Source organism: Spermophilus citellus, assembly GCF_964194105.1.
Source record: "Spermophilus citellus genome assembly, chromosome: 5".
Lineage (NCBI taxonomy): Eukaryota > Metazoa > Chordata > Mammalia > Rodentia > Sciuridae > Spermophilus > Spermophilus citellus.
In genome coordinates this window covers 52,064,803-52,078,713 of record NC_138186.1, presented here as the reverse complement: position 1 = coordinate 52,078,713, position 13,911 = coordinate 52,064,803, and the positions used below count along the sequence as shown (strand labels likewise).

The 13,911-nt window shown below is 39.9% G+C and overlaps 1 protein-coding gene across 1 annotated transcript in view; it reads left to right on the top strand.

The window, feature by feature from the left end:
- Positions 1 to 13,911, top strand: part of FKBP5 (FKBP prolyl isomerase 5) — a 230,794-nt gene that overhangs the window by 102,285 nt on the left and 114,598 nt on the right. The window lies entirely within an intron of this gene.

Sequence of the window (13,911 nt, the reverse complement as noted above, 5' to 3'; positions counted from 1 at the left end):
GCTGGGTGTGGTGGTGTGCACTTACAGTCCCAGCTACTCAGGAGGCTGGGGCAGGAGGATGGCCTGGTCCCCTGAGTTTGGGGCTAGTCTTGGCAATAGAGTAAGACCCCATTTCAAAAAACACAGAGCAGGGTTGGGGATGTGGCTCAAGCGGTAGCGCGCTTGCCTGGCATGCGTGCGGCCCGGGTTTGATCCTCAGCACCACATACAAACAAAGATGTTGTGTCTGCCGAAAACTAAAAGTAAATATTAAAATTCTCTCTCTCTCTCTCTCTCTCTTAAAAAAAAAAACAACCCGCAGAGCCTGGCCCAATGAGCTGCTTCTAGGAAACAGTGAGGATTGGGATGATTCCCTTTCAATAACCAGATTTACCCCCACCCTATCTAGCCATTCTCATTCATTTCTAGGGCTTTCTCCTAACATCCCCATCCTGCACAGCCTTCTCTTAGATCCCTGGAACATGAAGATAAACATCTCTATGGTAGAGCTGAAATGATGGAGTCAGATTAAAAAGTTAAACTCTGGGCAGAAGGCCTAATTTACTTTGGGGTAGGGACTAAGGGGAGAAAAAAGGGAGGAGGTAAGATGGTCTTTTTGTTGTTGTTGTTGTTACTTGGAATTGACACCCCCCCCCATGCTTTACCACTAGCTACACCCCCAGTCCCTTTTTATTGAGTTAGGGTCTAGCTAAATTGCTAAGGCTGGCATGCCCGTAATCCCAGCGACTCGGGAGACTGAGGAAGGAGGATCTTGAGTTTAAAGCCAGCCTCAGCAAAAGCGAGGTACTAAACAACTCAGTGAGACTCTGGCTCCAAAGAAAATAACAAAATAGGCTGGGGGTGTGGCTCAGTGGTCAAGGCCCCTAAATTCAATCTCTGGTACCCACCACCAAAACAGAAAGAAAGGATTATTTACAAGGTACTTTGTAGAAAATCAGAGAAAATCGGAAAAGTACTGTACCAGACAAGCTGGTAAACTCACACGCATAATTTACATAGAATATAGAGCTTCCATCTAAGGGTACATTTTGATGAGTTTTGATTAATATGTTGCTATGTAAACTCTACCACAACATAGATTCATTACTTCACTCCAAAAATTTCCTTATTCATTTTACAATAAATTCTTACTTGACCCAAGCAACCACTAATCTACTTTCTGTCACTATGGATTAGATCTGCATTTCTAAAATTTCAGATTGCCTGGAGGGGTGGCCCATGTCTGTAATCCCAGAGGCTTGGGAGGCCAAGGCAGGAAGATGAAAAGTTCAAAACCAGCCTCAGCAACTTCATGAAACCCTCAGCAACTTAAAGAGAACTTATCTCAAAATAAATAATAAAAAAAGGCTGGGGATGTGGCTCAGGGGTAAAACACCCCTTGGCTAGATCCCCAGTACCAAAACAACAACCAACACAACAAATACATAAAAAATAAAAAATAAAATTTCAGATTAATGGGATCACACAGGACAGATTCTTTTGTACCTGTCTTCTTTTGCTCAACATAATGTTTTCAAGATGTGTCTGTGTTTTTGTGCTTATTAGTAGCTTGTTCATTCTATTGCTGAATTTTTTTCCTACTGTATGGCTGTGTGCCAATTTGTTTATCCGTTCTCCTGTTGAGGGACATTGTGGTTGTTTGTCACTTGGGACTATTATGAAAAAGTACTGATGAGTGTTTTGGCACAAGCCTTTTGGTAGACACATTTTTATTTCTCTTGAGAGAAGAATTGCTGAGAAGTGTGGTAACTGTATGTAAGCTTTATTTCAAAAGAACCTGCCAAACTATGTTCCAAAGTGGCTCTCTATAGGGCCCAAGAGCAAAGTTATAAGATTGTTCCACATCTTGGCCAGTTCTTGGTATTTTGGTCTTTTTATTTTTAGCACTTTTGGTTAGGGCTTGCAAAACACCTGGTTATTTGTTCCAAAAATAGTGTGGTTTGAGCCTGTCCCCCCAGGGTTCATGTGCTAGAAGCCTGATCCCCAGTGCTGCTGTGTTGATGGAGTGGAAACTTTAAGAAGTGGGTGGGGACTAGTGGTAGGTCATTAGGTCATGGGGTGGGGGCTCAGCCTTCTGAAGGGATTTATGTAATTCTCCCAGGATTGAGTTAGTTCTCTTAAGTGCAGGTTGTTACACAGATAGGCCATTATAGGTACTGCATTCTCTACATGTGGCTAGTTCTCTTCTCTGCCACATCGTGGCACAACCAGGGTGCCCTTGCCACGCTTTGGATCTCCTGAACTGTCAGCAGATTAAGACTTTTCTTAGGGCTGGGGATGTGGCTCAAGCGGTAGCGCGCTCGCCTGGCATGCGTGCGGCCCGGGTTCAATCCTCAGCACCACATACCAACAAAGATGTTGTGTCTGCTGAAAACTAAATAAATAAATAAAATATTTAAAAAAAAAAGACTTTTCTTAGAATAAAGCACCAGTCTCAGGTATTTAATTATAGCAGTGCAAAACAGATTAACACAGGTGTATAGCAATCTCTCAGTGAAGTGTGCAGCTGCCCACCTCTTCAGCGTTTCTGGGGTTACTCTCCCTGCCCCACACCTTTCTCCAACCCCTCTGACTGTCCCTCAGTGTCCTTATTCTCTGACATCATTTCCTGGAATTCTCTTCATTCAGAGCTCCGTGCAAGTGGCACCACTTCAGTGGTTTCCCCTCAGTACCATCTTTAATGGCATCTTCACCCCTTTTATCACATCGTCTTGTCTGCCCCACAAGGATCAGCTCCATAAACAAAATCATCTTCTCTGTTTTGCTTACCTAGAGTAGTGCCTGAATAGATAGCAGGTGCTCAATATATATTGAATGCAAATCCAAAGGGTACATTCAGTGTATTGCTTTTTGGGGTCCTGGCAATTAAAGAGCATACATATCATCAAAACTGAAATATTACATAGGTGTAGTGGTGCATGCCTTTAATTACAGATACTCAGAAGGCTGAAGCAGAAGGATCACAAGTTTGAGATCAGCCTGATGGTATAGCTCAGTGGTAGAGAACCTCTGTACTCAATCACCAATATTGGAAAAGAAAACCAGACTTTCTTGGATATCTTTCCATAAATTTCCACTTATATACATACATATGTAATTTTAAATTGTATATTTATTTATTTAGTACTGGGAATTGAACCTGGGGTGCTTTACCACTGAGTTACATCTCCCATCTCTTTTATTTTTATTCTTTTTTTTTTTGAGAAAGGATCTTCTTAAGTTGCTGAGGCTGGCCTCAGATTTATGATCCTCCTGCCTCAGCCTCTTTCAGGTCACTGGGATTATAGAAACAAGCCACTGTACCTGGCTTATATATAATTTTTTCTTTGCAGTGATGGAGATGGAGCCAAGACCTCATGCATTTTAAGCAAATGCTCTACCACTAAGCTACATGCCCAGTTGCTTTTTCATCCAATATATTTTGTGTATTTTCCATGTCAGCACATAGAGATATAGTTTATTCTTTTAAATAGTTGCATATGTTATAAGGAAAATCATAATTTTAAAGACAATACTGTTATATACACACACACATACACACACATATATATATTTACTGGTATATATATGGATATATAGCTACATATAAAGAGCAATATTTATTTATAAATATAAATATATGTGTGTACACATATATATTTGCCAATATGTAGGAGTGTAGTCACAGAATAAATTCCTAGGATATAAAGTGGTCTATTGGGGCTGGGTTTGTGGCTCAGTGGTAGGAGCGCTTGCCTAGCATACACGAGGCTCTGGGTTCAATCCTCAGCAACACATAAATGTAAAATAAAGATATTGTGTCCACCTAAAACTTAAGAATAAATATTTTAAAAAATAAAATAAAATGGGGGTTGGGGATACAGCTGGGGCTGGGGATATGGCTCAAGTAGTAGTGCGCTCGCCTGCCATGCATGAGGCACTGGGTTCAATCCTCAGCACCACATAAAAATAAAATAAAGATACTGTGTCCACCTAAAGCTAAAAAATAAATATTTAAAAAAATAAATTAAATAAAGGGGTCTATTGGCCAGACACACTGGGGCACACCTGTAATCCCAGTGGCTCAGGAGGCTGAGGCAGGAGGATTGAGAATTCAAACACAGCCTCAGCAATTTAGTGAGGCCCCAAGCAACTCAGCAAGACCTAACTCTAATAAAATGCAAAAAGGGGCTGGGGATGTGACTCAGTGGATAAGTGCCCCTGGGTTCAATTCCCAGCACCACCAAAACTAAACTAAACTAAAATAAAGTGGATTATTGGGTCATTGAGTATGTGGGTTTTAATTTTTATTTATTTTTATTTTTTAAAAAGTTTTAGTTGTAGGGCTAGGGTTGTGATTCAGTAGCAGAGTGTTTACTTAGCAGGGCGAGGCACTGGGTTAGAACCCCAGCATGCATAAAAATAAATAAAAGAACGGTATTGTAGATGGATACAATACCGTTCTTTTATTTATTTTTTTGTGGTGCTGGGAATCCAACCCAGTGCCTCCCATGTGCTGGGCAAGCACTCTGCCACTGAGCCACAACCCCAGCACCTGGGATTTTAAATTTGATAAACACTGCTAAATTGTCTGCCCAAAGCTGGACATGGCAGTACATGCTTATAGTCCCAGCTACTTGGGAGGCAAGGCAAGAGGTTTGCAAGTTTGAGGTCAGCCTGGGCAACTTAGTCCTTGTCTCAAAATAAAAACTAAAAAGGACAGGGTGCAGTGGTACACGCCAGTAATCCCAGCAGCATGGGAGGATCGAAAGTTCAAAGCCAGCCTCAGCCTCGGTGAGGCACTAAGATTTGAAATAGGGCTGGGGATCTGGATCAGTGGTTGAGTGTCCCTGAGTTCAATCCCTGGTACTCCCCCAAAAAAGAAAAAAAAAAGGGAGTTCAATCCCTGGTACTCCCCCAAAAAAGAAAAAAAAAAGGGAGTTCAATCCCTGGTACTCTTCCAAAAAAGAAAAAAAAAAGGGGTGGGGTGTAACTCAGTGGCAGAGTGCCTCCCAGTACTTCAAAAAATGAAATAAAATAATAAATTGCCTGTGAAAGAGGTTATAGGATCTTTACTCCCACAAACAAAAATGACTGTCTTATTTCCCATATTCTCATCTGCACTGTGTAATATCGAACTTTCAAATAATCAGTAGATGAAATATGGTGTATCAGGGCTGGGGATGTAGCTCAAGCGGTAGCGCGCTCACCTGGTATGCGTGTGGCCCAGGTTCGATCCTCAGCACCACATACCAACAAAGATGTTGTGTCCGCCGAAAACTGAAAAAATAAAAATTCTCTCTCTCTCTCTCTCTCTCTCTCTCTCTCTCTCTCTCGTTAAAAAAAGAAAAGAAAAATAAAATGGTGTATCATTGTATTAAATCACAGTTGTTTTTTTTAACCAGGACAGTTAAGTACATTTTATTTTTGTTGTTGTTGTTGTTATTATTATTTTTGTTTTTGTTTTTGCAGTACCGGGGATTGAACCCAGGACATTACACACACACACACACACACACACACACACACACACACACATTTTGTACTGGGGATTGAATCCACGGGCACTTAACCACTGAGCCATATCCCCTGTCCTTTTTTGTATTTTATTTAGAGACAGGTCTTGCCAAGTTGCTTAGGGCCTCACTAAATTGCTGAGACTAGCTTTGAACTTGTTATCCTCCTGCCTCAGCCTCCCAAACTGCTGGGATTATAGGCATGCGCCACTGTGCCTGATTCCCTTTATATTTTTAAAACCACCTATTTTTCTTTGTAGGAACTGCCTATTCACATTTATTCTCATTTTCTTTTGAGTTGTTGGTCTTTTCTAATTGATTTTTAAGAAATATTTTAGTTGTAGACAGACGCATACCTTTATGTATTTTTATGTGGTGCTGAGAATCAAACCCATTGCTTCACATGTGCTAGGCAAGCACACTGCCACTGAGCCACAGCCCCAGCTCTTCTAATTGATTTGTGAGAGCACTTTGTATATTAAGGAACTTGACCCTTTGTCATATTTATTATATTTCTAAGGTTATAACTAATTTGTCTTTTGATTTAACTTATGGTATATTATATTTTTAGAAGCCAAATTTATCAATCTTTTCCTCTATGACCCCTGATGTCTTGCTCATGAAAGCCTTTCCTACTATAAACCTTTACAAGTAAACTCACCTATGTTTTCTTGTGTTGTCTTTATAGTTTAATCTTTTTTTTTTAATTTTAATATTTATTTTTTAGTTCTCGGCGGACACAAAATCTTTGTTGGTATGTGGTGCTGAGGATCGAACCCGGGCCGCACGCACACCAGGCGAGCGCGCTACCGCTTGAGCCACATCCCCAGCCCCTATAGTTTAATCTTTTACTTTTAGATCTTTCATTCATTTAGCATAAAAAAGGAGGTAAGGATCCTTCCCTCCCCCAGTTCCTAAAATCAATTTTCCCAATATAAGTTAATGAGTATTCAAATGTTTTGACACTGTTCTGAAATGCCTGTAGGAAGTCAGTCCTATTTCTCTATTTGATGTTATTTCATTTATCCAATTTCATTAAAACATATTTATTATATTTCATATGCCAGTTAAACTATTTTAGTGATAGTAACTTTGTAGTATGTTTTAATATCTGGTAGATCTACATTGCTCTTCTTTTTCAGTTTTCCTCTAATCTTTGCATGCTAATTTTTCCAAATGCATTTTAGAATGATTTTGTCAAGGCAAAGAAAAACCACAAAAAAAAACCCCCAAAACTCATATTGCCTTGGGATTTTAAGCAGTAGATATTTTCAAGCTTCAATCTATAAAAAAAATATAGCATTTTCTAAATAAGGCTTAGAAATGACATATGAGACCTATAAATCCCTGAAACATGCTGACAAGCTCCGGGCCCCCCTCCTGAGGCTCTCAATGATTTTTGGTAACTCAAAGCAGCTTCTTCAATTGGGAGGTTGTCTCAGGAGTGAAATCCAGCTGCTCAACTATGCTGCTAGATTTGGGGGCGATAAGGGTGAAAAATCATTCTTTCTTCTTGGGTTACTCCTGGATGGTCAATAATAATACAACCAAGTAAGTGAAGGCAGCTTGTGCTACACTGAAGTTGAGCACGTGAGGAAGAGGAACAAGTGGCTTAGACCTAGCCATCACCTGGGAAACCACAGTGGCCTGTTGAGCCTACAATCACTGGTCCTTGAACTTCAGACTCTGCAAGCCTGGAGAACCTTTTCTGGACCATCCTGTCTCTACCAAGTTTGCCTAATTATTTAATGGAAGATTAGAACCCAGAACCCAGCTGTATCATTAGCATATCTTAGTTGCAAACAATAGAATCCTTTATGACTAGACTGGGCTGAAAGGAGGCTTATTTCCAGTTATTAGGTAACACACAGGCTCATGGAAAGGATAAAAGAAACAGACCACAGGCTAAGAATCCAGGGGCAATGGCTAAAACCTATACTGCAGAGAAAATGGCTGCTAGTACCATTGCTGAAAACTAGTGCTGAGAACTTGACAATAGAGCAGCCACTCCTGCCTTAAGCATCAAAATCAAATTCTGCTTCAGAAACTTGACCTTATATTCCCTGAAAAAATACCTCTTGTTGCCATTGTGACCATCAAGCTTCTTGTTTTGCTCTTCTGAACTGAAGTCTCCTTTGGATTATGTGATTGGTAAAGCCTGGACACATGTCTATGTCCTAGCTACAAGAAAGGCTGGAAATTTGAGTTCTGACTTCTAAGTAGAGGGGCAAAACTCCTAAGCGGGGAATTTTCACTAGTATAGAATAGCCATTTAGAATTTGGACTGGTCTTTCTGTCAACCACAACTATATACACTAGATAAATCTTTTTAAGCCTTAAAAGCTTCAAAAACCTAGGGGCTGGGGTTGTGGCTCAGTGGTAGAGTGCTTGCCTAGCATGTGTGAGGCCCTGGGTTGGTTTCTCAGCACCACATAAAATAAATAAAGGTCCATTGACAACTAAAAATATTTTTTAAAAAAAGCTTCAAAAACCTAATGAAAGAGTAGGGAATAATTGGACCAAGATACAGGAATGTGCGAGAGTCCGGAGAGGTTAGAGTTTCCAGGAAAAAAAAAATGCAGTATTTCCAGTTAAATTCTTAGCTGTATTTCAGATGAGCCAGTAAAAATAATATTTTATTTAATATATATGTCCCAGTTATATTTGAATTTCAATGGTGGGCATGGTGGTACATGCCTGTCATCCCAACAATTACCAAGGCTGAGGCAAGAGGATTTAGGAATCCCAACTAGGTGAGATTCTGTCTCAAAATAAAAATTAAAGGGCTGGGGTTGTGGCTCAGAGGTAGAGCATTCACCTAGCATGTGTGAGGCACTGGGTTTGATCCTCAGCTCCACATAAAATAAAATGAAGATATTGTGTCTACCTAAAACTAAAGTAAATAAATAAATATTTTTTAAAAATTAGAAAGGGCTTGGGTATAGCTCAGTGGTAGAGCACCCCTGGATTCAACCCCTAGTATCACACACACACACAAAAATTAAATTTCAAAGGAACAACTCATTTTTTTAAGCATATATATGATCATGGTACATTTGGGATATTCTTCTACTGAGAAATTATGTATTGCTTGTGTGAAATTCAAATTAACTGGATATCCCTATTTTTATTTGTTAAATCTGGCAACTTTACCACAGAGGTGAGCCCAGCACTTAGAATCACTTTTGCCAGAGGACATTTGCCAACCTGAAGGGGCAACCAGAGAGACTGAGCTGTACTTCTGAAATCTTAATCTTGGGATTAAGGCTACAAAATTAGAGTTCAGGGCCTTCAAGTTTAGAGACCTTGATAAACCACCTCTGGGGTAGGCTGTTAACTTCATGGCCCCAGTGAGTCATGGGCTGTAGGAATTCTTGCCCTGTGTCCTCCCCTTGACTTTAACCTGCTTTAATTAATAGACTGTAGTGGAAGTGATATCCTACCATTTCTGCTTGAGCCTGAAGAAGACTGCTCCTGCAGTCTGGCTCTGGGGAAAACCAATTGCCATGTGAGAAGGCCAACTGATTTGCCTGGGAACTGGGACCTAAGGAGTTGGTGTCCTGTGCCCAACTGGATTTCAGAATTGCTATGGATCAGTGGCTGCCATGTAACTGTCATTTCCTCCTTCTACTTATTACTATCTTTTCTGGTGCTGGGGATAGAATTCAGGGCCTTGTGCATGCTAGGAAAGCACTCTACCACTGAGTTACATACTCTGTCACCCATTTTTTCCTTTTTAATAGGGGTATCTATTTCCCTGCCTTACTATTGTGTGTGGTGAGCAGATATCTTGACTCTTTAGTCTAAATGTCTTCAGATTGAGAGTCATATCACTAGAGATACTCATTTGTACCTGCATTGGATTAGTGGAGGAGATTATAGACTTCAAGTTCAATCATGGTATAGTTATGGGGAGAGCCTTTAGGGGTCTTAAGAGTCAGGGAGCACAGTTTGCTTGTGAAAGCAAGTGAGTCATTAGGGGACTGAGTGGGGAATTGTAACAGATGGTCACTTTTTAATTTTTTTAGTTGTAAATGTATACAGTATCTTTTTGTCTTTATTTTTATGTGGTGCTGAGGATTGAACCCAGTGCCTCAAGGGCTCTACCCCTGAGCTACAGCCCCAGCCCAGATAGCTACTTTGTGGCCCCTAATGAATCATGTATTTGAGTAAATCACACCACTGTAGTTCCCTTCCTTTGAACCTAGACTGGGCTGTGACCTGCTTTAACCAACAGAACCTGGTAGAAATGATGCTATGTCAGTTACAGGCCTAAACCTTAAGAGGACCTGGAAGGTTCCATATTTGCCATTTGGGAGAAGCTGGTCAATCATTCTCTGAGAAAGCCAACTTTGCTTCATGGAGAGACCATGTGAGAAGAACTAAGGACAGTGGCCAACATCATAGCTTGAGTTTCCACTCGCCTTCCATGTGAGTAAGGCTATCTTGGGAGAGAGTTGTTCAGCTCTGTTCAAGCCATCCAACTGATGCCACATAGACTAGAGACCAGCTGTCTCCATTGTATTCTGTCCAAATTGCAAAACCATGAAGCAAATAAATACAGTAACTGTTTTCTTAAGCCAGCAGTAAGCAAAGTATGGCCCATGGCTGGCTGCTTTTATTTTTTCAGCAGCATCCCAATACAATTCATATGCTATACAATTTATGTACTTAAAGTATACAAAAATTCAATGATTTTTGGTATATTGACTGTTATGTGCAACCATTACCACAGTCAACTCGATAGCATTTTAACCAACTTAAAAATAATTTGGTATCCTTTACCTGTCATCTTCCTGTCCCCTTTCTCCCACATCTCCAGTCCTATATCCTATTTCCCATTGTATACATTTCACTAAAATGTAGTCATAAAATACATAGTCTTTAGTGACTGACTTCTTTCATTTGGTGTAATATTTTCAAGGTTCATCCATATTGTATCATCTATTAGCACTTCATTCTTTTTCATGTCTGAATAATGTTCCATTGTGTGTATATAACGTATCTTATCTATTAGCCGGTTGATGGATATTTAGTTTTTTTCTAGCCTATTGTTATGAATAATGCTGAGGTGTGTGTGTGTGTGTGTGTGTGTGTGTGTGTATGGTGTGTAAGAATCTGTTGAGTCCCTGTATTAAATTCTTCGAAATATACCTAGCAGTGAAAATGCTGGGATTATGGTAATTCTATACTTAACATTTTAGAACTACCCAACTACTTTCCGTAGAGGCCACGCTGTTTTATGTTCCCACCAGCAATGGATGAGAATTTTAAGTTCCCACTCGCCTTCCATCAATTTTTCTGTATGTGTACCTTCACTAGTCACCCTTGTTGAAAATCAGTTGACCATAGATATGTGGCATCATTTCTGAAGTCTCAGTTCTATTCCATTTACATGTATGTGTGTGTGTGTGTGTGTGGGGGGTCCTCTGCTATAGTTTGGATCTTAAGTTCTCCCCAAATGTCCATGTGGTATAGGTTTATCCCCAGGATGCTGCTATTGGGACATGGTGGAGTCTTCAGGAAATGACACCTATTGGGAAGTTTTAGCTCACTGAGGGCCCTTGATGGGGATTGTGAGACTCCACCCCCCACCCCCCTTTTTGCTTCCTGGTCATGAGATGACTAATTTTGTCCATGAGCTCTTGCCATTCTGCATGATGTGCCACCCAGGCCTAAAGCAATGGGGTCAACTGAACCTCTAAAACCATGCACTAAAATAAACCTTTTTGAAGCCAATTGTCTCAAGTATTTGTTGTGGTAACAGAAAGCTGACAAATAATCCTCCTATTTTGTTTTTCTTTTAAAAGGTTGTTTTGGCTTTTTTTTGTCGCTTGTAATTCCATATGAATTTAAAAATCACCTGTCAATTTCTATTTAAGAAGTCATCTGAGGGCTGGGGATGTGGCTCAAGCGGTAGTGCGCTCGCCTGGCATGTGTGCAGCCCGGGTTTGATCCTCAGCACCACATACAAACAAAGGTGTCGTGTCCGCTGAAAACTAAAAAAAATAAAATATTAAAAAAAAGGGACCGTGGGACCTCACATATCCTTTCTCTCTCTCTCAGCTCCTATCAGACATGAGATCTTTAAAAAAAAGAAGAAGTCATCTGAGATTGTGATGGAGATTGCATCGAATCTGAAGGTTAATCTGGAGAATACTGTTGTCCTAACAATGCTAAGACTGTCAATGCATAGACATAGACTATTTTTGCAATTATTTAGCTCTTAATTAATTTAGCAATGTTTTGTAGTTTTCTCAGTATAATTTTGCACTTCTTTTGTTAAATATATTCTTTTATGTGGTGCTGGGGATTGAACCCAGTGCCTCATGCATGCTAGGCAAGCATTCTACCACTGAGCTACAAACCCAGCCCAAATATATTCTTTTTAAAATATTTTTTTAGTTGTAGGTGGGCACAATACCTTTTTAAAAATTTTTTATTATTATTGATGGACCTTTATTTATTGATTTGTTTATATGTGGTGCTGAGAATCGAACCCAGTGCCTCACACATGCTAGGCAAGCGCTCTACCACTGAGCCACAACCCCAGCCCCACAATACCTTTATTTATTTATTTATCTATCTATCTATCTATCTATTTATTTATTTATTTTTAAAGAGAGAGTGAGAGAGAGAGAATTTTTAATATTTATTTTTTAGTTCTCGGCGGACACAACATCTTTGTTTGTATGGGGTGCTGAGGATCGAACCCGGGCCGCACGCATGCCAGGCGAGCGTGCTACCACTTGAGCCACATCCCCAGCCCCTATTTATTTATTTTTATGTGGTGCTAAGGATAAAACCCAGTGCCTCACACATTGTAGGAGAGTGCTCCACCACTGAGCCACAATCCCAGCCCTTGTATTCTTAAATATTTTATTCTTGTGGATGTTATAAAAGAAATTGTTCTTTTAATTTCATTTCTGGATTATTCATTGTTAAGTATGCAGAAATGCATTTGACTTATGTTATTAAGCTTATATCCTGTAGTCTTGTTGAATTTGCTTTTTAGTTCTAATAGTGGGTTAATAGATTACTTAGGCTTTTCTATACACAAGATCATATGTCTGAGGAGAGACAGTTTTACTTCTTTCTTTTCAATTTGTGTACCTTTTATTTGTATATCTTGCCCAATTGCCCTGGTTAGATCCTCTAGTGTAATATTAAATAGAAGTGGTCAGAGTGGGCATACTTTTTTTTTTAAGGTGGGCATCTCCTCCTTCTCCTCCTCCTCCTCCTCCTCCTCCTCCTCCTCCTCCTCCTTCTTCTTCATAAAGTGGACATACTTAATTTTGTCCTTGTCTTGTTTCCTGGCATCAGCCTTTCATGATTAAGCATGGTGGTAGCTGTGGGTTTTCCATAGATGCCCTAAGGCTGAGGATGGCTGCCTATTTTTTTTTATTAATAAAGTTTTATTGGAACCCAGCCATGCCATTCATTTATGTATAGTAATGGCTGCTTTGTGCTATAATGCCAATGTTGAGTAAATGTGACAGAGGTGATTTGGCTTGTAAGCTTAAAATATGTCCTATCTGGCTTTTTAAGAAAAAGTCTGTTGACATCTGTTTTTAAACCACTAAATTTATGAAGAGTTTGCTATGGAGAAACACATAACTAAAACAACTCTCAATCTTAAGGTTGGGACCCTAAAGAGCTGTACCACTAAGTAAGTGGTAAATATAAATAAACAAAAAGTCCCACAGACCCTAACCCAGCTTTAAGTCTTCTGGGTGACTCAGAAAATCTGGAGGCCTGAAATTGAGTTAAGGTGATCTCTGCTAGTGCCTTCAGATGCCAGGCAGAAACAAAGGAAATCTTTTCCAGAGGAAGATATCATTGCTTTGAATTTTTTTTTTTCAAATACAATACCCAAAACAGAACCAAGGTACACAAGGAGAAAAAAAACACAAGGAAGAACCAGTGGTTAAAACTGACAATGGTGGGGCTGGGGATGTAGCGCACTCGCCTGTCATGCGTGTGGCCTGGGTTCGATCCTCAGCACCACATACAAACAAAGATGTTGTGTCCGCTGATAACTAAAAATAAATATTAAAATTCTCTCTCTCTCTCTCTCTCTCTCTCTCTCTCTCTCTCTCTCTCTTTCTCTCAAAAACAAACAAACAAACAAACAAAAAAAAAAACTGACAATGGTTAGGCATGGTGGTACATGCTGGTGATCCGAGTGACTCAGGAGGCTGGAGCAGAAGGATCACAAATTTGAGGCCAGCCTCTGCAATTCAGCAAGACCCTGTCTCAAAATAAAAACCTTTTAAAAAGGATTGAGGATGTAGCTCAGTGGGTCCCCTGGGTTCAATTCCCAGTACCAAAACCAAACCAAAACCAAAACAAAATAAAATGGACAGTGGAGAATCAGATGTAGACCATGAAGCAACCATGTTTACTATGTTTAAGA